General features: G+C 35.4%; 1 long non-coding RNA gene across 2 annotated transcripts; it reads left to right on the top strand.

The window, feature by feature from the left end:
• The first annotated feature begins 92 nt into the window (after nucleotides 1–92).
• Nucleotides 93–21,104, top strand: LOC104873001. Of its 2 annotated transcripts, none has more exons than XR_783340.1 (7): nucleotides 93–134; nucleotides 3,138–3,243; nucleotides 3,451–3,519; nucleotides 3,605–3,691; nucleotides 5,284–5,561; nucleotides 20,497–20,626; nucleotides 20,908–21,104. It is a non-coding gene; the product is annotated as an uncharacterized LOC104873001 (long non-coding RNA). The 2 variants fall into 2 exon arrangements; XR_002025895.1 differs by lacking the exon at nucleotides 93–134 and adding an exon at nucleotides 1,571–1,672.
• Nucleotides 21,105–21,586: the final 482 nt, after the last annotated feature.

The following is a 21,586-nucleotide window of genomic DNA, read 5'->3' as shown; positions in this document are numbered from 1 at the left end:
AACCGTTACATTTGCACCAGTAAACCGTTCAACAGATCAGACCACCAGTAAACCGTTCAACAGATCAGACCACCAGTTGAACTAGCCCGTTGCTATGGGCGACGGCACGTCCACACTGCTAGGGTGAATCACAGGTCAGTATGGCTGTGCTCTCCATATGGGACGGCCAGGGAAAGCCCCCTTGAAGTGAGGTGGCTATTTGTCCATCTGATATAAATTAAATCTGAAAGGAAGCAAATGTCATCGTCCTTAAGAAAGATAGAGCAGTGGCCCTGTGTGAGCAGAAGAGCATTAGAAGGAGGTGGGGGAGTTGACGAAAGAAGAATGGGAGGGATCGTGTCCACTAACAACAGAAAAAGAGAAAGGGAGACCGGAAGGAAAGAGGAAGAAGGAAGGAAGGAAGGAAGGAAGGAGGGAAATACAAAAGCTAAAGAATATCCTCTAGTGATCAGACATTAATAGAGCTTTTGAGCCCAAATAAATACACCTGGGTATTGCTGAGTGAAAAGGGAAACAGAGATCAGTTTGTAAATAGACTGCCAGGAGCTCCGCTACTTTCCAAAGCACCGCTACTTTGCATTCAGAGGCAGAAAGCAGACACTGTGAAGCGCAAACACACTCAAGGAACACAGTCCACACAATTCGCCATCACTTCTTTGTAAAGCTTTTTTATCCATTTATGCAATCACATGTTGACCTCAATGTAAAATTTTTATAAAAAGAGGAAGAAAAAAAACACAGGTGAATAAAAGTGGACACTGTTAGAACCTTTCTAAGGCGGGGTAGCACAATTAGCAAAATGTGCGGTGGAGTCACAGTGTAACAGGAGACTGACAGAGTAAAAAAGGAAAGCAGGACGTCTGGAACTGAGCCTCCAGGACTGCAGCCAGAAACCGCAGGTGTTGCTCAACACCTGACATGTAGCACACGGGGCTAAGAAAGGCTCTATGTGTAAAATTCACACCAGACACTGCCGGCTCAGTAGGAAAAAGACTCTAGAAGATGGTAATCATTTTGTGTTGATTATATGTTGAAATGATGGTATTTTGAGTAGATGGGGCTAAAAAATATGCTATTAAAATGCATAAATAACACACTTCTGAAAGATGAAATCAGATAAACAAAATCATAAATGCTGCCAAAGTAATTGGAAATGAAGAAGCCATGGGAACAGGAGCAGGGGAGAACACAGAATCCAATCCAGTACACAATTAAAATGAAACAACTGTGAGAACTGTGGTGCCAGGCCGAGTGGGTAAACGGTGTTAACTTTGCTAATAATAGCACATGAGAAAAGAGGATTGGTGAGAGAGAGAACATGATGGTGCTCGTTTGTTCACGGCAAGTCAATGAATTGTTCTAAAATGGAAATAGATGGTTCCAAATACGTTAATAACTTAAAATGTTTTATTTTTAATTCTACAATATTTCACATACTAATGTATCTTTTCAGTACAGATTATTTGACTTTCATCAACTATCTTGTGCTACTTCTGCACATTTGTTTATTAGTAGCAAATTCAAGGTAAAATTGCATTTAATGAACTAAACTGTATTTTAAAGCAGCTCTGCGGGATTCTATGTGAAGCGAAACAAGCCAGACATAGAAAGCCAAATGCTTCCTGATGTCACATATGTGTTAAATTTTACAATGTTGAACGCATACAAGCAGGTAATATAATAATTATTTCCAGAGGCTCGAAATTCAGGGGGTTGGGAAGATATTGGTCAAAGGATACACATCTTCAATTAATAGGAATGGATTCAGGGGTCCATTATTTATCATGGCGACTATAACTAGTAACAATATATTGTGTACTTAAAGAATGTTGTGAGAATGAAATTTTAGTTTCCTTATCACAAATGACGTGTTATTTATTAGCTCGTATACATTTGAAACTGTGCTGTGATGTATGCAAACACCAGGACTTCATGAAGGGCACTTATAAATTATTAACTATATGATAAATAAAATAGCTTTTATAATAGTATCACATTTTTTATCTCCCTAGTTATCAATTTACCTCTGTATATCCCTTAGACCAGAATATATACATATAGATATACATATATGTATCTATATCTATCTCCATACTCTCCTGAGAGGGATATCATAGTGATATAACCAACAAATAATTATTTCAGTTTTTGCTAAATGGTAGGACTTTAGGCAATTTACCACTTTCCACTTTGAATGCATTTGTATTACTTGTTTTTAATGCAATGATGACTTCCTCACTTAATCATTATTGTTGTAAAGCATAGGCCACTTGTTTAAAGGGGCAATCTGGCTGCTATATGGAAAATAGACTGTAAAGTTAGTATAAGGTTGATAAACAGTAACCAGGGAGAAGTAACAGAAAGTGTAAAGCAAACATACACTCACATTTGTTAGAATCCTTAGTGCAACAGAGTAGGTTTCACTAAAGAATTAAGATAATTCAAGCCGGGCTGGTGGCTCAGGCCTGTAATCCCAGCACTCAGGAGGCTGAGGCAGGAGGATCGCTGGGAGTTCAAGACCAGCCTGGACTATATAGTGAGTTCCAGGTCAGTCTCACCTGCATAGTGAGACCCTGTCTCAAAAAAACAAAAAAGAAACAAAAAAAAATTAAGAGAATTCAGAAACAAAACGATTCAAATCAGTGTTTTAAAAATAATTTTTAAAGAATTCAGGAGTTGGATTGGTGAAAAGTTTTGGAGAATCTCTATAAAGTCATACAAATATCAAAGATATACAAAACAAGGAAGAAAAAAATTTCTCCAAGGATGGAGAGGGATAGTGTGATAGTAATAGAAAGAGAAAACACAGAAAAGGTAAATAAATACAGTTATACATATATATGCATATAAATATGTATGGATTATAAAATGAGGTGTGATCCCAAAACGTATACAATGAATATTTAGATTTAAAAATATTATAGTAAAATCACATTGGCATTATTACCCCTAAAAACTCTCCCTGAGCTTGAACACCTGCATCCATTCTTCCTGTGGCTTTCTGAAGCCATTCTGGGAATTTCTTTTTCTTTTTATTTCAACAGCTGCCTGAGTGTCCTGAGTAGATGTAAAACGCTCCTGACAGTTTATAGCTAACAAAATATTATGGTGCGTCCTCCTTCTCTTCTTATTCACAGAATCTGGCACCCTGGAATTCTTGGCTCCAACTCAAATTGAAAATGACAATGAAAAATGTGAGGGTTTAGAACCAGAATATTCCCCTAAAGCCACACCTGCTTACAGGTAGGGCTTTATGAAGGTGACTGGGTCACAGGACGCTGTGCTCACCTGGAAATTCATCCACCAGGGAGTTCAGCAGCTGAGCGTGGTGGTGGGAAGTGGGGCCTGGTGAGAGGAGCTGGGTCCCTGGAACTGTGGCCTGCAGTGGTATACGTCAGTCTTCTGCTTCTCCCTTCTCTCTCTGCTTCTCGGCCCCTACGGTATGAGTAGATGGATTCCTTTCATCGTGCGCTTCTTGCCGCGAAGTCAGCAGACTATGGAATGAAAACGAGAGCCTAAGTAAGCCTCCCCTCCTTTAGTTTATGGTAGTCGAGTACGGTGTCTCAGCAGCTAAGAAGGGAGTAAATGTTCTGAATCATTTCAGGGCATGGAAGCAGCCAGGGCAGCGCAAAGAGAGACACTCGTGACAGAGGATTTCCAGAGATGCTCAAAAAGTGGAGAGAAAAATAAAGTAAGTGTGTTTGAAGTATAGGTGAGCATTTTGAGGGGCATTAATGGCAATGTGAACTTACCAGTAACATGCTTTTTTAAAAATTTCAACATTTACCCTATTTGTTAATTTCAAATTATGTATGAAATGCCATTTGAACTTAAATTGAAGATTTCCATCAGATTTTAAATCTCAAAGAGAACAAATTCCCCTATTAAAATACAAAACCCAGAGAAAAAAGGGAATGCCTCTAAGTTCAAAAAGAAAAGCATTATTGGTGAATAGGAAAAAAATAAGAACTAAAGTACATCATGTAGTGGTACGAGATCCCAATGATGAATGTAACTATATCGTATACCTAAAATGTACCAATAAAAATGGGGGAAAAAAAGAGAAAATCACTATCACTCTGTCCAGTGTATTCTCATCATTATATACAGTGACATTTGTCTGGATCACCTCTTAAACATAGAAATTAGAATTCTACTGTGCATCCCTGAAAAGCTATTGGAAACCTCTGCAGTAGACTCCAGCCACCTTCCAAGTGTACGAGGCAGGCCTGAGGGGGAAAAAAAACCTAAAAGACAGAACTAAGACAGACAGATGGCTGGACACCAGGCTGACAAATGTCGTGCAACTGACAAAGACACCGATCTGTCCAAGTCACTAATTTTTTTATTACTAATCAATTGGGATAAAGTCGAGCTACAGGTGAAGATATGCAATCATGCAGTTTCTATGGAAACTAATGCAAAGAACTTTCAAATTAGGAACCGAATACACAAACTATATGGATGCATTTAGAACATTATCCTTCTACTGAGGAGGTTTTAATTGTGGGAATGGAATTTGGGTGCAATTTACTCTGACCTCAGCACCTAGACTTTGGCTAGACTCACTTCAATAAACAAGCCCATTGTGGGGTGAACTCTTCACAGCCTGAACTGGGTATGGCCTGCTCTGGGGCATAATGAGTATTGCAGTCTCCCTCAGAATACTATAGAAGAATTTCATCATGGATCAAAAAAGAATAGAAACATTTTTAAACATATAAGATCTCAACAATTTATCTCTGGAAATATGCAAGAATATACTAAAAGATATTCATCAGTAATATAAAACTATAAATCAACAAAGAGGAGATGCAGAAGATCCAACTCAGAAAAGATGATAATAATGGCATTTTAAGTATGATGAAAGACATTCCCAGAAGAGAGTTGTGAATTTGGATGCATAAAGGACCAGAAGGAAGTGTTTCTCAGAATATAAACGCTTACTGCAGGGTCTGACTGCAACAAAGGAAGTTCTGGGGTTGGTTTTGTTGAGAAACTTGTAAATAAAAGAACTTCTGAAAGCGAATCAAATGGAAGCAATAAAACTATTATCAACTCCAGGAGGGGGAAAAAGGAAACAAAATATAATCACAAGGCTATAGTTTGAATGTGTTTCCTCCAAAATTCATGTTGAAACTTAATTCTCAAAGCAATAGTATTAAAATGTGGGGCCCTTAGGAGGGGATTGAGCCCTGCAGGCCTTACCTCACATAGATTTCTGACTTGCAAAAGGGCTAGAGAGAGTGAGCCTTACTTATTTTGTGTTTTCCTTCCTTCCAGAATATGAGGACACAGTGTTACTGCCCACTAGGGACTCAGCATCCCAGACCCAATACTGGAATCAGAGAGATGGTACATAGTGGACCCTGAGTCTGCAGACACTTTGATTCTAGACTGCCTCAACTCTAAAACAACAAGAAATAAACTTCTGTTAGTTCAGGTGTTGTATTATAGCTGTCCAAAAGACTAAGAAAATTAAGAAACTACATGGCTCACCTGTGAACACTATTATATAATCAAATTATATTAAATGCTTGTATTTAATGCAGCTATATGTGGTAAGTAATGGTGGAAAATATATGTGCAGTTGTCAGAGTATGAATGAGGGGGACTTATGAGTGTTTTAAGAGTTTAATGTTCAATTTAGTAAAAATTTAGTAGCATTTATGAAAGTGAAACTTAAGACATGTTGAATTTATTATTTTGTGATTAATGTAGCTAATAAGACAAAACTGAAGTGTGTGTGTGTGTGTGTGTGTGTGTGTGTGTGCGTGCGTGCGTGTGTGTGTAGAAAGTAAGTCATCTGCAGATGGGTGCGATGACACACTCCTGTAATCTTAGAATCCAGGACTCTGGAAGACTAAGGCAAGAGTATAACAAGTTTGAGCACAGCATAGGTAATTTAGCTCATTAACAAGACCCTGCCTCCAAATGAAACATAAAAATGATGGAGATGTAGCTCACTGTGAGGGTACTGGGTTCAATCCCCCATAAGACCATACCATACCTGATGAAAGGAGTCCCTAAAGGCAGGTATCAGGAAAAAACCCTGACAAGACATGCAACATAGAACTTAATTTTCTTTTTAAAATGATGGAAAGTAGCACAGACTGGTGAGGAGTGCTGGAGCAGCATGGAGCTAGGCTGCTACCCCACACTCAGAGCCCTAGGGCCTTCAATCAGTGCAGACCAGCAAGGAGTGGAGCCGAATGGGGGCACCACATTATCCCAGTGCCCCCCTTCACCACCTCTGGCCTCCTGGTTGTGCTGGCACCTGGATTCACACCGCAGAGACACAGGGGATCATAAAGGCCATTGTACTAATCTCCAGAAGATAGAGTCGAAGCAAACAACAGAAAGAGGGCCTCTCTAAGGCTCCCTGATGCTAGATGAAGCCCACTGGAAAAGTGAAGAGAATCTCTGCAATAAGGGCACACCAGACCACCATGGTTGGTAAGTTGGAGGAATCACCACCTCTCGTTGGAACCTGGACTATTCTCAGGGGAAGGGCAGCTGGAACTTGCAACAGAACCTTGCAGAGTTCAACCCTGTAGGAGGTCAGAGAGTTCAAACACAGCCTTGCAGCCAGAAATCAGCCTGAATCTCAGGGTTCTGCTGCAGGCTTGCTGAGACTAATTGACTTAGATCTGCACAATGCTGCCCACAAGGTCTGTTGTGACAGAAGGGACATACCCTGAAGGAGGCCCTTCATTTTTATTTTTATTAAAAGTTTTTTATTTTCCTCTCATTTTTAATTTTTATCTTTTCCAATTTTCAAATTCTTTTTTCCTTTTTTCTTTTTCTCTTTCCCTTTCAATCTCTCACTGTCCCACATTGTTCTTCATCTCCCTTTTAGTTCCTATTCTTGCTCTAATTCAGATTTCTTCTTTCTTTTTCTTCTGTCTTTTTCCTTCTCTCAATTGTCATCAATTTCAAAAGAAAGGGAATACAGTTTAGCTTCTTTATTGCTGTTTGTGAGTTCTATTCCTGTCTTTGTTTTTTCATTCTGTCTTTCCCTTTTGACTTCAACAGCTTCCTAGAGTTTACATGATCTTCCTGTGTCCTCTGGCCTCACTTTAAACCTTCTCCTATCCTTCTACCTATCTATCCTTTTCTTCCCAACTTCTTCTAAATCCCCATCCTGAAGGGTAAAGTTGCCATATTGAAGAGTTTATTCACTATAAACATAATTTGGGCTGGTTCTCAATTTTGACTTAATTCACAAGGTTAAAAATGATAGATTAATAGCTACCACAAATTGTCAATTTTAAATTGTGCTCGATGCTATTGTGTTGCTGATTATGTCACTTGGGGTAAGATCTTGTAATTGATCTAATCAGCTGTCCTTCCTGGTATTATGAAAATGAGAGTGTCTGTAAGTCATTAGAGACTCAAAACCTAAGGACCAGCTATATCTGGAAGATATAAGTATTAACCCAAGAATTAAACCAAGGACAGTACCAACAACAAAAATAAAAATGAGAAAACATTTAAGTAAGGCACAAACACAGACTTCCAGCTCAGCAAGGCAAATTCTAAGGGAAATGAGGTGGAAAAGTCTGACAATCAACCTGTTCAGGGCATTCTGAATTGATAGCATAGGAAGTAACAAAACAGATGATTGAGGCTCTAGAAAAATTCAAAAGAGAAATAATTTCCTAGATAACTTCAGGATGGTGAGCAGAATGAAAGATATGATTAGAGAATCTAGAACAGAAACAGAAAAAAAGTACATGAGTTCAGGACCATGATAGAAGCCATGAATGTCCAGTACAGGAAAGAAATGGAAACCTTGAATCCCTAACATAAGAAAGAAATGGAATCTATGAAACAGATTCAAACAGATATTCAGGAGATTAAAAACTGTATTGAAAGTATGTACAATAGACTAAACAATTCTGAAGACAGAGTATCAGATATAGAAAAAGGAATGGCGGAAAGTGACCATGAAAAGAGAGATCTCTTAAAAACAGTAAAGGACCATGAGAAATCAATCCAACACCTCCTAGATGATGCAAAGAAGAATAATATACTAGATAATGTGAAATATGAAGAGGAGGGATAAAGATGAAGGGGAAAAGAGGCAGGGGGAAAGGAAAGAAAGGAATCAAATTAATATGAGAAAATGAATATCAGTGCAAATAAGGCTTTGTAGATAGGGAGGGAAGGAGGGGTTGAAGGGAGTGCAGGGGAATGGGGAAAATAAAAACCAAGACTGATTATGTGAAGGTACAAATTTCCAACAAGGAATGTCATTATATTGTATACATTAAATGAACCAATAAAATTAATTTTAAAAAGACTTATAGTAGTCCATGAAAAAGCAGGAGAAAGTACAAATGACAAAACTTCCCAAACAGAGCAGAAGAATTTGATATACAGATAAGTAGGCATATAGGACTCCATCTAGCCATGATCAAAAAAATCTAAGCCTACACATATAAAAATCAAGATCCCAGAAACTCAATAGAAGAATAATATACTACATGCAGTTAGAGAAAATAAACAAATCACATTCAAAGGAAAGCCCACTGAATCACAGCAGACTTTTCAACAAAAACTCTCAAGTCAAGGAGGGCTTGGAGTTAGGTATTTCAAACCTTAAAAGAAAACAAGCTCCAACCTAGACTGCTGTATCCTACAAAACTATCTTTCAAAATTGACAGGAAATAAGATACTTCCATGAGAGAGAACACCACACAGGAGAAACTTCATGAATACTAAACCAGCACTCCAAACAATTATAAACAATATCCTTGAAAAATACAATGGAGGGAACATCTCCATGAGGCCCAACAGATAAAATCTATTAGGTTTAAAAAATTAGGTGAAGAGGGGGAAAAACTAAAAAGGGACAACAACAGGGCACTAATATTACAATGGTAAGTCAATACATATCAGTTACAACCATCAATGTTAATGGCTTCAATTCACCAATTAAAAGAAACAGACTGGAAGAATGGATTAAGAAGTAAAATCCAACAATATGCTGTAAACAAGAATGCACCTAGTTCAAAAAGAAACTCATAGACTGAAAGTAAAGGATGGAAAACAGTTCTCCATGTGACAGGAACACAGAAAAAAGCTGGGATATCCATCTTATTTGCAGAAAAAGTAAATTTCAAATCAAAGCTAATGAAGAGAAAAAAGTTCTCTACATCCCAGTAAAGGAAATAATCCAAGAGCAAGAGATGGCAATCATAAATATATACACACACCAAATACTAATGCTTCCAACTATAACAAAACAAATATTAATGGACACAAAACACCAAATAAGCACTAATACAATTGTAGTGGGGACCTCAATACCCCACTGTCACAAACAGAAAAGTCATCTAGACAAAAAATCAACAACAAAATACTAGAACTGAAACAAGCTTTTGAAAAAATTGACTTAATAGACATCTACAGAGTGTTCCACCCCACAAAATCAGAATATACATTCTTTTCAGCTGCATGGGTCATCCTCGAAAATAGAACACATACTAGCACATAGAACATTTTTCAATAAATGCGAAGGAATTGAAGTTATCCGATGTATATTATCAGACAGTAGTGCAATTAAACTGGAGATAATAGCGTAAGAAACCACAATAACTTCCCTAACACATGAAAATTGAATAACATTCTCATGAACAACTAATGGTTCACAGAGGAAAATAAAGAAGAAATTAGGCAGTATTTACAAATAAATGATAATGCCAATACAACATACAGGAACCTATGGGCGAAAATGAAAGCAGTTCTATGAGTGAAATTCATAGCAGTGAATGCCCATACTAGGAAAACAGAAAGAGCTCAAATAAACAACCTAATACTCAATCTTAAGATCCTAGAAAAAGAAGAGCAAGAAAGACCCAAAGCTTGTACAGGGGAGGAAATTATAAAGATCAGAGCAGAATTCAATGCAGTGGAGACTGAGACAACAATACAAAAAAAAAAATCAATGAATCAAAGAGTTGGTTTTTCAAAAGACTAAATCAAATCAATAAATACTTAGCTAATCTTGTCCAAGAAAAAAAAGGAAAGAAAAGGCTGAAATTTATGCAATTAGGAATGAAAAAGGTGAACTCACAATAGGTCCTGAAAAAGTCCAGAAAATCATCTATTCCTATTTTGAGAACTTGTACTGTAATAAAATGAAAAACACAGAAGAAATGGACAGATCTCTAGATATATATGAATTGCCAAATTTGAACAAAGAAGATAAAAAATTCTTAACATCCCAGTTACAACCAGTGAAATAGAACATGTAATTAAAAATTTATGAACAAAGAAAAGCTCAGGTCCTGATGGCTTCACTGCTCAATTCTATAAGACATTTAAAGAATAACTATTGCCACAATTCTTTAAAATTTTCAATGAAATTGAAAAGTAAGCAATACTTCTAAATTCATTCCTGGAAGCAAGTGTTACTTTGATTCCAAAACCAGGAAAAGACCCAAACAAAAAAGAGAACTACAGGCCAATCTCCCTAATGAACATAGATGCAAAAATTCTCAATAAGATACTGGCAAAAAAAATGCAGAAGATCATCAAGAAGATCATGCACCCTGACCAGGTCAGATTTATTCCATGGACCAAGGATGGTTCACCATAAATAAATCAATGAATGTAATATACTATATTGACAGTGTCAAGGACAAAAAAAACACCTTATGATCACCTCAACAGATGCAAAAAAGCATTCCACAAAATCCAATGCATGATAAAAACTCTGCAGAAAATTGGAATAGATGCTCTTTACCTCAACTTGATAAAAGCTACCTATAAAAAACCAACAGGCAACATCATACTAAATGGCCAAAAGCTGAGAATCTTCATGCCAAAATCAGGACCAAGACAAGGATGTCCACTGTTACCACTACTGATCAACATTATTTTGGAAATATTAGCCACAGCAATTAGATAAGAAAAAATAAAAGCAATAAAGATAGGAAAATAAAAAAGTTAAATCGTCATTATTTCTGACCATAGGATACTCTACATAGAAGACCCCCCAAAATTCTGCCAAAATACCTCTATACTTAATTGAAAGATTCAGCAGAGTAGCTGGATACAAGGTCAACACTCAAAAATCAATAGCCTTCTTGTACACAAATAACAGACTCACTGAGAGGGAAATTATGGAAACAATTTCTTTCACAAAAGCATCCAAAAAATGAATTATCTAGGAATCAGTCTACTGAAGGCAGCGATAGACCTCTACACTGAAAACTACAGCATTCTGAAAAATTAGATCAAAGAGGATGTAAGAAAATGGAAAGATATCCCTTGTTCCTGAGTAGGAAGAATGAACATAGTGAAAATGGCCATACTTGTAAAACTGCTATATAGATTCAATGCAATCCTGATTGAAATTCCAACAGTATATTTCACAGAAGTAGAGAAAACAGTCCAAAATATCATTTGGAATGAGGAGACTTAGAATAGCAAAAGCCATTCTAGGAAACAGAGTCATGACAGGGGATATCACAATCCCCAAGTTAAAACTATACTAAAAATCCACTACGATAAAAACAGCATGGTACTGGCAAAGAAACAGACCAGAGGGTCAGTGGAATACATTGGAATTCACAGAAACAATTCCAGATGTACTCACCTCATCTTTGTCAAAGAATCTGACCATCCTACTTGAGGAAAGATAGCCTCTTCAATTAATTGTGTTCAAAAAACTAGGTTTCAGTCTGCCAAAGATTAAAATTAGATGCTTATCTTTCACCATGCACTAAACTAAAATCCAAGTGAATTAAATATATAAATATTAAAACAGAAACACTGAACTTGCTGGAAGATAAGTTAGGTAGAACTCTCAAAGACATTGACACAGGAAAAGACTTTATGAACAAATCCTCGGTAGCATGGGAACTAGCACACAGAATCAACAGCTGGGATCTCATTTCACTGAAACATTTCTTCACTGCAAGAGAAATTAAAAGCCAATTTACAGTGTGGAAAAGTTTTTACCAGCTGTTCCTCAGGCAAAGTTCTACTATGTAGAATATATAAAGAACTGAAAAAAAAAATGATCTAACTCTCCAAATATAGAGACCCAATTTCAAAATGGACATCTGAAATGAACACTTTTCAGACAAACAAGTAAAAGCAACAAATAAATATATGAAAAAATGTCCAACATAATTGGTCATTTGGGAGACGCAGATGAAAACAACACTGAGATTGCACCTCATCCCAGAAAGAATGCCTGCTATCAAAAAATTAACTGGGGCCAGGGATTTAGCTCAGTGGTTCTGTGGCCTGCCTTGCAAGCGCAAGGACCCAAGTTCGATCCCCGGTACCAAAAAAAATTAACCAATAATAAATGCTGGCAGGTTTGTGGGGAGAAAAAAAAAACCTTTTCCATTGTTGGTGGGAAACTACTGTGGAAATCATTTTGGAGATAGCTCAAAAAAGTAGGATTAGAATCCCTATTTGACTCTGCTATCCCTCTACTGAGTATCTTCCCAAAATAATTGAAAGAATCACACCACAATGATATATATGCATCCATGTTTATAGTGGTACATTTTGTAATAGCTAAAACTTGGAAACAGCCCAATAGCTCATCAATTGGAGACTAGATAGAGGTGTCTTTTTTCTATAAAGTGGAGTACTACTCAGCCATAAAGAATGAGAACCTAGAGTTATTTATAGCAAAACGGTTGCACATTGAGGCCATATTCTTAAGTGAAATAAATAGAACATACATGCGTAAATACTGAATAGTTTATCTGGTGTGAAAAACTGAATGTATAAATAAGGTTTAAATTGTATAAATGATAATGTGAAATAGGAAGAAAAGGGCTAAAGGAAAAGGGGAAGTGTGAAGGATGGGGAAAGAAAAGAAGGGAAAAGAAAAAAATAAACATGAGAAAATGAAAAAACCGGAAACAAAGTTTTTGTAAAGAAGGGTAGAGGGGGTGAAGGGAAGGCAGCGATATGGGGAAAAATAAGAATCAAGATACATCATGTAAAGGTGTAAGTTCCCAATGATGAATGTAATTGTACTGTTTACCTAAAAAGTACCAATAAATTTAGTGGAGAAAAACAACAATGGAGCTAGGAAACAGACAAATGACATGAACAAAGAGCACAGGAAGTACCCCTGAGTCCAGGGTGTTGATTGGTCAGGACTCAGCCGCAGGTGAGAAGCTGAGTTCCCTTGCCTTTCTCCCTTTGTTGTGCTCATTTCCACTTTTACGGCTTCGTATTGTTGTCTTCACTATCATGTCCATGCTTAACACCGTGGTGAATCTCTACCTTCTGTAATGCAATGCTGATAGAAGTCGCTGAAGGCTTCTCTGAAACATTTAGGATTCCGGAAAACACAACGTATTTCCTTTTCTGAAATTTTATAACTTACTTTGAGGAACATCTTTGCTTCTGCTGTGCAAGTGTTGCCTCCCCAAATAGGATTATTTCTTATCAACTTGATCTCCTTAACTAGCTTTATTTTTCTATATAGTTATTATTATAACTTGGCTATATATCCATGACCAGAACAGTGGTTTTCAGTTCAGCATATACACAGACCAAGAGGAGCGTTCAAATGCATATAAAATTTGGAAAATTATATAATGCAAATTTTAAAAATGGGATATTCTGGCAAAAGAGAGTAGAATGAGTAGTGACAATGCACTTTCATTTTAATATAATTATATATTTGTTATATACTTTAAATGGACATATTTTGTTGTACTTTTAAAAGGGGGAAAAGGTGGCTTTATCACAGAAAATAGGAATAAGCCATTAATGAAAATAAAGTGCACTTGAATGAAATGAAAAATATCAACCCAATCAAAAGTAGTGGAGAAAGTTTTGAGAAAGCTGGGGCATTTCAAATGATTCTTGGTAAGTGAGTGACTATGTAAGGGGGAGAAGTTGAAGGAGATACAGTGGACCCTCAAGTTACAAACAGCCTGACTTACAAATGGTTTAATTAAGTTACTGGAAGATTCATCTGCCTCTTGTTATCCATAGCATGCACCCAGGTAAACTTCCAGATCTCAGCTGTATTGACTTAGTCACAACCAGCCCTAAGGAACTGATCAAATTTGTAAGTCAATGACCCACTCTACTTAAGAAGCACTTACAGAGCAAGATAATGAAGAAAAAAAAAGGTGTGGAGTATTTAGAGGGAGTTTGATATGCCTTGTTTCCTGATAACAGGAAAAATGGGTGACTAGTATTAAGAGAGTCCTTTTTTTTTATTTTTTTTTTATTTTTATTTTTTTTATTGAGTTTCTTGGTACATTTAGGGATACAGTACAGTTACATTCATTGTTGGGATCATGTACCTTTACATGGCAAGTCTTGATTCTCATTTTTTCCCCTTACCTCTGCCCTCCCTTCACCCCCTCCTCCCCTCCCCATCTACAAACACTTTATTTTCATCTTTTCATTCTCTCACATTTTTTTCTTTTCCCTTTTTGTTCTTCCCCTACGTATCACACCTTCCCTACACCTTTAGCTCCTTTCCTCCCATTTCTAAATGTCAGTAATCTTATTAGAATCTTATGCATTGTTGCAGAATATTCACACCAGGGAAACTATTTGGTATTTACACATGTGGGACTTATTTATTTCACTTAGGAGTATATCTTCAATATGTATCCATTTTCCTATGAATGAATCTATTCTCTCGCTCTTTATGGCTGAGTAATATTCCATTTTATAGAAAAACCACATCTTCTTTATCCAGTTTCCAACGGATGGGCAAATAGGTTGTTTCCAAGATTTAGCTATTACAAACTGTGCCGCTATAAACATGGGTGCACATACTTCTCTGTGATATGATTCTTTTAGTCCTTTTGTGGTAGATGTACTTACATGATATGTTGTGATAGGAAGTCTATTTCCTACTGGTGTAAGATCATTGGCTTTTGGAAGTTGGTAGATACGGATCACTGGTTTTATTTAAATGTTCGTGATATTTCTATGCCTCAGTTATCCATACCTTCTCCACCCTCCAAAATGACCAAAAAAAGAAAAAGCATGCTAAGTTTTTTGTCACTCCTTTGTGAAATAAAGCATAACAACTCTTCACTAGGGAGATAAAACTCCATTCTGGGGGCAATTAAGCATGTTATGAAATCATAATGGGAGCGTATATCAAACCGCACAGTTCTTTTCTTAGTCTGAAATGATTGCTTATTATTAAAGGTAATGGTGACCTAATTGTTGTACTTTCCAGGTTGTGTTGCTAAGGGGAAAGTAAACAATAATCTTCCGTGTTATCATGCCATTATTTCAAATCTTCTTCATCTTCCTTACACCATCTCTCTGAAATAAATAGAGAAAGAACTATGATTCTCAAAAGGACTGATTATTTACCCAACACAGAGGTTAGCTGGACTGCTTAAGCTCCAAATATCAGTGGGTGTGGGTGTGGGCGCCCTCCCAACCTGGCTAGGTGAGAACTTTTTGCAATGTAGCAATAATAGTCTCTGCATACACATGTGTAGTTCTGATGAAACTCTGTAACATAAGTCATACCCAACCAGACTGTAGAACATTAATAGATACCCAGCCAGACTGTAAAATGTCATTGAATGCCCATATAAGAAAGACAAATACACAAACATAGTATCAAATGCTGCAACTAGGCCGTATTCAGCACTCAGCCATTGGAATGGAATCCACTGAGTCAGTGCTGGCATGAATAAAGTTGCTTCCCGCGGAAAAGAGCTTGGTGTGCCCTCTATCTGGAGGAAAATTCAGCAGCAGGTGAACCAGGGTCTGTCAAGTGAAAATGAAGATTATATTTGGAGGGAAATGGCTGAGGATCACTGTCTTCTTCCAGGTATTGTGAGAAATCAACAGATAATTTAACCATCATAAGCTTCAATTTTCTCACCTGCAAACTTGAGGTTAATAAACTAAACTGGACACAAAATTAAGAGCTGAATGACTTTGACATTACTCTTGTGCTTCCACTTTTATAAAGCACTTATTTTAGAGTATATCACCTGTTAAACACTTCATAAGTATTATCTGATTTAATCTTAATAGCAACTTATATTGTAGAATCATCAGGCCATAGAATGATGAACACCAAAAATAGTATTGAATCTTGGCTCTCTTGCCTCTTAGCAGTGGGAACTTGAGTAACTGATTCATCTTGCCAGTCCTCAAATTCTTCAACTTTTTGAAAAACAAATGTTATTCAGATTGGCTCAATATGGGCCAAAATATAATTGTATGCTACTCAACTTACAGTAACTACCCAAAATCTTCTCATTATTTTATGAGGACAATGATGACTTGGCCAATGGAGCATTTGAGATGAGAGACTAAAATAATAATAATAATTTTCAACAACGTGAATGGTAACATCTCACAGCTTCCTATGGGGGGAAAATTATCATTTTAGAGTTGAGAGAGGTTATTCTTGGAGAAGAGTTTAGGGGTAGATTTTGGGAAAATGCACTAATGTTATTTGTGTGTGTGTGTGTGTGTGTGTGTGTGTGTGTATATATATATATAATGTATATTATATACAGTGTATCAGATGAGTTTATATACATATGTGGGATGAGTTTCAAACTTTTTCAACACTTAAGATTGTACATATATCATACTTTGATGAAATTATTTTTCAGTGTCACAAATGGAATTATATTAGTATCAATTTCCAGGTTCTTATAAAAACCTCCAAATAAACCTCCTTTATAAATTAGATTAGCCAGTATTTCCCAGGTACTTCTGTATGTGCTTGGAATTATTTCAGCAAAGTATGTCTGCTCTCACTTAGTTCTCGTGTCTTTCTTACTCCCATCCAACCCCATATTCAGCTCATGACATTGATTTAAGCTGGGGTTCTAAGATCTTTAACACAGCTTTACTTCTCAGCTATTCTTTGGCATTCTCCTTGGCTTTTCTTTTGTGTTCTCTTCTCCATTATAAAATGTAAACTTTGTAATTTTATTCCAAAATTGCTGTTGGGTTTCCAAGTGGAAATCCATACTTTAGAAAACATGAATTAAAATAGCAATGAGTAAAAGCACAATTTTAACATTATTACTCTATATATCTTTTCATACTTGCATGTAAATACTTCAATTTTAGGTTTAGATTTATGTTTAATTATACATCATGTTTTAATCTTATATAAACAGAAATCATCTCCTAAACGTCTAAATGGTGTTTATACTGGGACACATGGGAAAGTATATTCATGGATATTTTTTCTGGTGTAGAGCAACATTACTCAAATTTCCTATGATTCTATTGGTTTCTTTCCTGCTCTAATCATTTATTGTTAATCAATTATCCTGACTTCATTTTATATTCAATCTGCCAGAGCATTTAAGAATGTTAAAAATTACATTATTATAAAGATTATTATATAGATTTTTTTGTGTAGAACACTTTAAATTTGTTTGTATATTCATACATTAGGATCATATGTTTTAAAGGTAGTTTTAACAGTCTATCTACAAATTTTACTTAGTAAGCTGATTTTTTTCCCAAATACCTTTTAATTATCTACTGATGAAATCTTAAGATTTTCCCTTTAATTTTTGATACAGCAGACTAGCTAGTAGTTTGAACCACTTATAAATTTCTAGAGCAAATCTAGCATATACATATGCATAAAATGTGTACATACATGCATATAGAAATGTATAGAAAAATATCAAAATTTTCTAATTAGCACTAGAGCAGAATATGATTTTAATCTCTATTGCCTTTATAAAATAAATTGAAGTGCTGCTTTTTAATATGGAATAATTTATTGTAATACTTTTGAGGTTGTTTTTCTTAAAGCATTACATATAATTAGCTATGAACCTACTCGTTTTTAGTGACTGCTGTGATGATAGTTAAGCATATTTTATGGTATTTTTTGAACTTTATTTCCTTTTTATTTCTTGGAGTTCAACTGTAATCATTTACTGATTCCTAGGAAATAATTTTTTCTCTATATTTATAAAATTGTACCATAAAATATTTGCAAGGATCGGTTGATCACATTTTACTTGTGATTATATCTTCATAATTTTTCTTAACTTTTAACACAATGAATTCCTATATTTCATTCTTAGTTGTGTTAAAAAGAATAAACCGGTTCCACCTCCTTTTCAACCCAGTAGCTTGCATGCTATATGTCTTTTCTTGTTCATCATAATTTTAAATTTCAGCTTTCATCTTTAATATCACCCTGATCAAAGTTAATGTTATTTTTTTTCTTTCTATTGTTTATTGGTACAATCTAGGCCTACAATACAGTTACATTCATTACTGGGATCCTGTACCTTCACATGACAGGTCTTGGTTCTCATATTTTCCCCTTGTCCCTGCCCTCCCTTCACCCCCTCCTCCCCTCTCCATTCACCAACTCTTTATTTCCATTTTTTCATTTTCTCGTATTTTTTCTTTTCCCTTATTTCCTTTTCCCTACCCTTCGCACTTTCCCTACACCTTTAGCCCTTTTCTTCCTATTTCACACTCTTAATTATCCCATTAGGATCTTGTATACTATTATAGTTTTTCAAACCAGAAAAGTTAATGTTATTTTCAGTTTTATTTGTTTTGCCTTTAATTCTTATAAATAAGCACTAATTTTTCTATCTTGATTATGAAGAATTTTGCAAATACAAACATATTGCTTTTTAGATGATTTCTTCGTTAAATCTTGGTTTCTTCTTTAATCTAAATGTTATACAGATTTATTTAATTTCAATTTTTTCAGATATTTTAGTAAAAAATTTAATAGACTTCATAAATAAGGATATTAAGAAAAATTATAACCTATAATAGCTCTTGATTTTTAATTATGAATTGCTTTCCTGCTACATATATTACTAAATTAAATTTTTAAGATAGGAAAATTATATATTATTTTATAAAGCATGTGAAATGATTCCATTTTCTCCTTCAGTTAACAGTGATTAATATTTAAATCTTAAGTCCTATGAAATTTTGTGTTAGAAGTTTTTAATTCTAAACAATACCTTTTAGAAGCCTCTGTAACTGTATATTTAGCAAGTTCTCACATTTTAGTGGATTTTGCTTTCTGGTGTTACTTACTGTGTTGGTTGCTTTGGAAAGTTTAAATTTTTATATTAATATTGTTATCATTGAGGTTCATTTTTGGTCATTTGCTACTGTTTGCATTTGTATAACATATCTTAGGCTATCCCACTGTAATTGATCTACGTTATTACTAAATATGTTTAAGTATGTTTTTGTAAATAACATATAGCATATATTTTGATGCTTAACACAATCTAATAGCAACTGAATTTTAGAGAAGTCAATTTTATTTGGAGAAGTCAAAATTATATGCTTAATTCCTTCTATGTACTTACACTTTACATTTTACATAAATAATTTATATATTTTTAAATTTTCATTATATTTTGCTTTTTTCTCATGTATAATACATTGGTAAATTTTAGCTATTAATGCTTTTTTCATTTTTTCTTGAAATTCTACATAGAATCAGCTGTGAACCTATCATTTTCTGCTACTGTTATTTAATCATATTTTCTATGTTTTATTATACTTGATTTATTATATTTTATTTCTTTGGGGACAATTACAATGATTTGTAAACTCCTATAGTTTCATCAGTTTCTTCTATTTTTTCAAAAATTTGAAAGTTCTTCAATAATTTATTTCCTTTAATATTTACTCTCTCCATACTTGAGCTCTAAAGCTGTTTGCCAATAATTTAAAAAAATGATATATTCACTTTCAACAAAAAATTATTTTCCCTTTACTTACAATTTTTCAAGAAAATAAACACTTTTCATTCCTTTCTCCTCCTGCTTCTGGCCTTACCCTAGGAAAGACTGTAAAAACTCTTTTACTTTTCTCTCTCCCCTTTACCTTGATCATGCCATAGGCTGGCGTTTGCATTTTTTGAAATTTAATATGGCCTTCCTATGTTGACACATTTATTTAACACTTATATTACTCAATTTCAAAAAATCCATGCATCACACATACAGACATACAGATTCAATGTTTACCTTTCTTTCTCATTGAGTTTAATGGTACATTTTAGGTATACAGCACAGTTACATTCATCATTGGGATCTTGAACCTTTACATGGCAGGTCTTCATAAGGGGAAAAAATTAGAATCAAATGTTTATGTTTTGATTCTTCTGTTTGTGAACTCACTTCTTATTCCTTTTATTGGGAAGTAAGAATGATTTCCTACATATCTTTTAATTTCAGATCTTTAATATCTTCGCAAATAGTGATCTACAGTTTTGTTTTATATTTATCATTTTATAATCTGTTTTTACTTTAAAAGTTATCAATTTAGTTACAGAAATTATTTTGTCCAACTCTGAATGAGTTTTTTTAAGGGTTCTTATTGTTCTCACAGACAATGTTTTTATTTGGTCTTCAAATTGACTCATTGCAACGTTCTACTATGTGAATGCCTATTATGTTAGCTCACTCTTCTCTCTTTGCCCCTCAAGACATGTGACAACCTTACTATGTCAGCACTCTTGACTGTCTTTTGGTTTAGTCTAGGTAATGACAGCTCCCAGAGTGAAATCAAGTATGCTGTCTGGGAAAGCAGAGGAAGGATTCAGTTTTGACGTAGGGTGTAAGAATTTCTCTTTGCTGTGTATCTTTCCACCACTAAGAGGAATAAGGTGAGCTATTGATCACTGTTTAATACTTATTTCTCCTCCTGTGCCCTGGAAGACCTATACAACATCTTTATGGAACTGATGCTGACCTTCCCTATAAAGATGTAAGATCCTTCAGAGTCAGATTGCACCAGGATCTACATCTTCAAGAAAGAAATCAATAAAACTGGTCCCCAGCCTCTTTTATGGCACAGAGCAGAGACTACTTCAGCTCTAGCTCCTCACTGTGAAACTCACTCGAATCCAAACATTTATTTACACCTACTTTCCACTGTCTTTGACAGATGCTGAGTGCAGAGTGAATAACTGGATTAGAGTTGACAGTAGAAGAGATTTGAGACAACAGTTAGGCTACTGCATTTTTATAATTTCTCTCACCTGAGGATGCATTTCATTGAGAATTTTCAACAACTCCAAGAAGAAACTGAAGTGTCACAAAAATGTTAAGACATCTCTCGATGGATCTGTTTTGCCAAAAGTCTCTCTCTCTCTTTTTCTCCCTCTCTTTCTCTCTCTCTCTCTCTCTCTCTCTCTCTCTCTCTCTCTCTCTCTCTCTCTCTCTCTTTGCCTTTTCTGCTCTTTTTTCAGTCCCTGCTTTTCCTATGCAAGTATCTTCTTATGTTTGGTAAACTTCCAATTTGTCTTCTTCCTGTACGTACTTCTCCTCTCTACAGTATTATACTCCAGGTCCATAGAATCACTCACTCCTTCCTAACATCAGTCTCCCCACCTTAGCCCATTCTCTTTCTGCATTTTGTACTTCACACATTGCCAGGGGTCAAAATTTCACCCTTCCTTCATTTTTCACCTATAATAAAATTTACTTCCCTCATTAATTCTTACTATCCTCCTTTCCATTAAACTTCAATAAATGCAGGATATTTTAATTGCATTACTCCTTAATCTCTCTGATATGTGCGTGTGCACAAGTGTGTACACATGGGTTTATATTAACCAGTTTTT

Source organism: Fukomys damarensis, unplaced genomic scaffold (assembly GCF_012274545.1).
Source record: "Fukomys damarensis isolate Sample0158 unplaced genomic scaffold, DMR_v1.0_HiC HiC_scaffold_36, whole genome shotgun sequence".
In the NCBI taxonomy this organism is placed as follows: domain Eukaryota; kingdom Metazoa; phylum Chordata; class Mammalia; order Rodentia; family Bathyergidae; genus Fukomys; species Fukomys damarensis.
The sequence above is the reverse complement of the archived record's forward strand: the minus strand, read 5'-3'. Positions and strand labels throughout refer to the sequence as shown.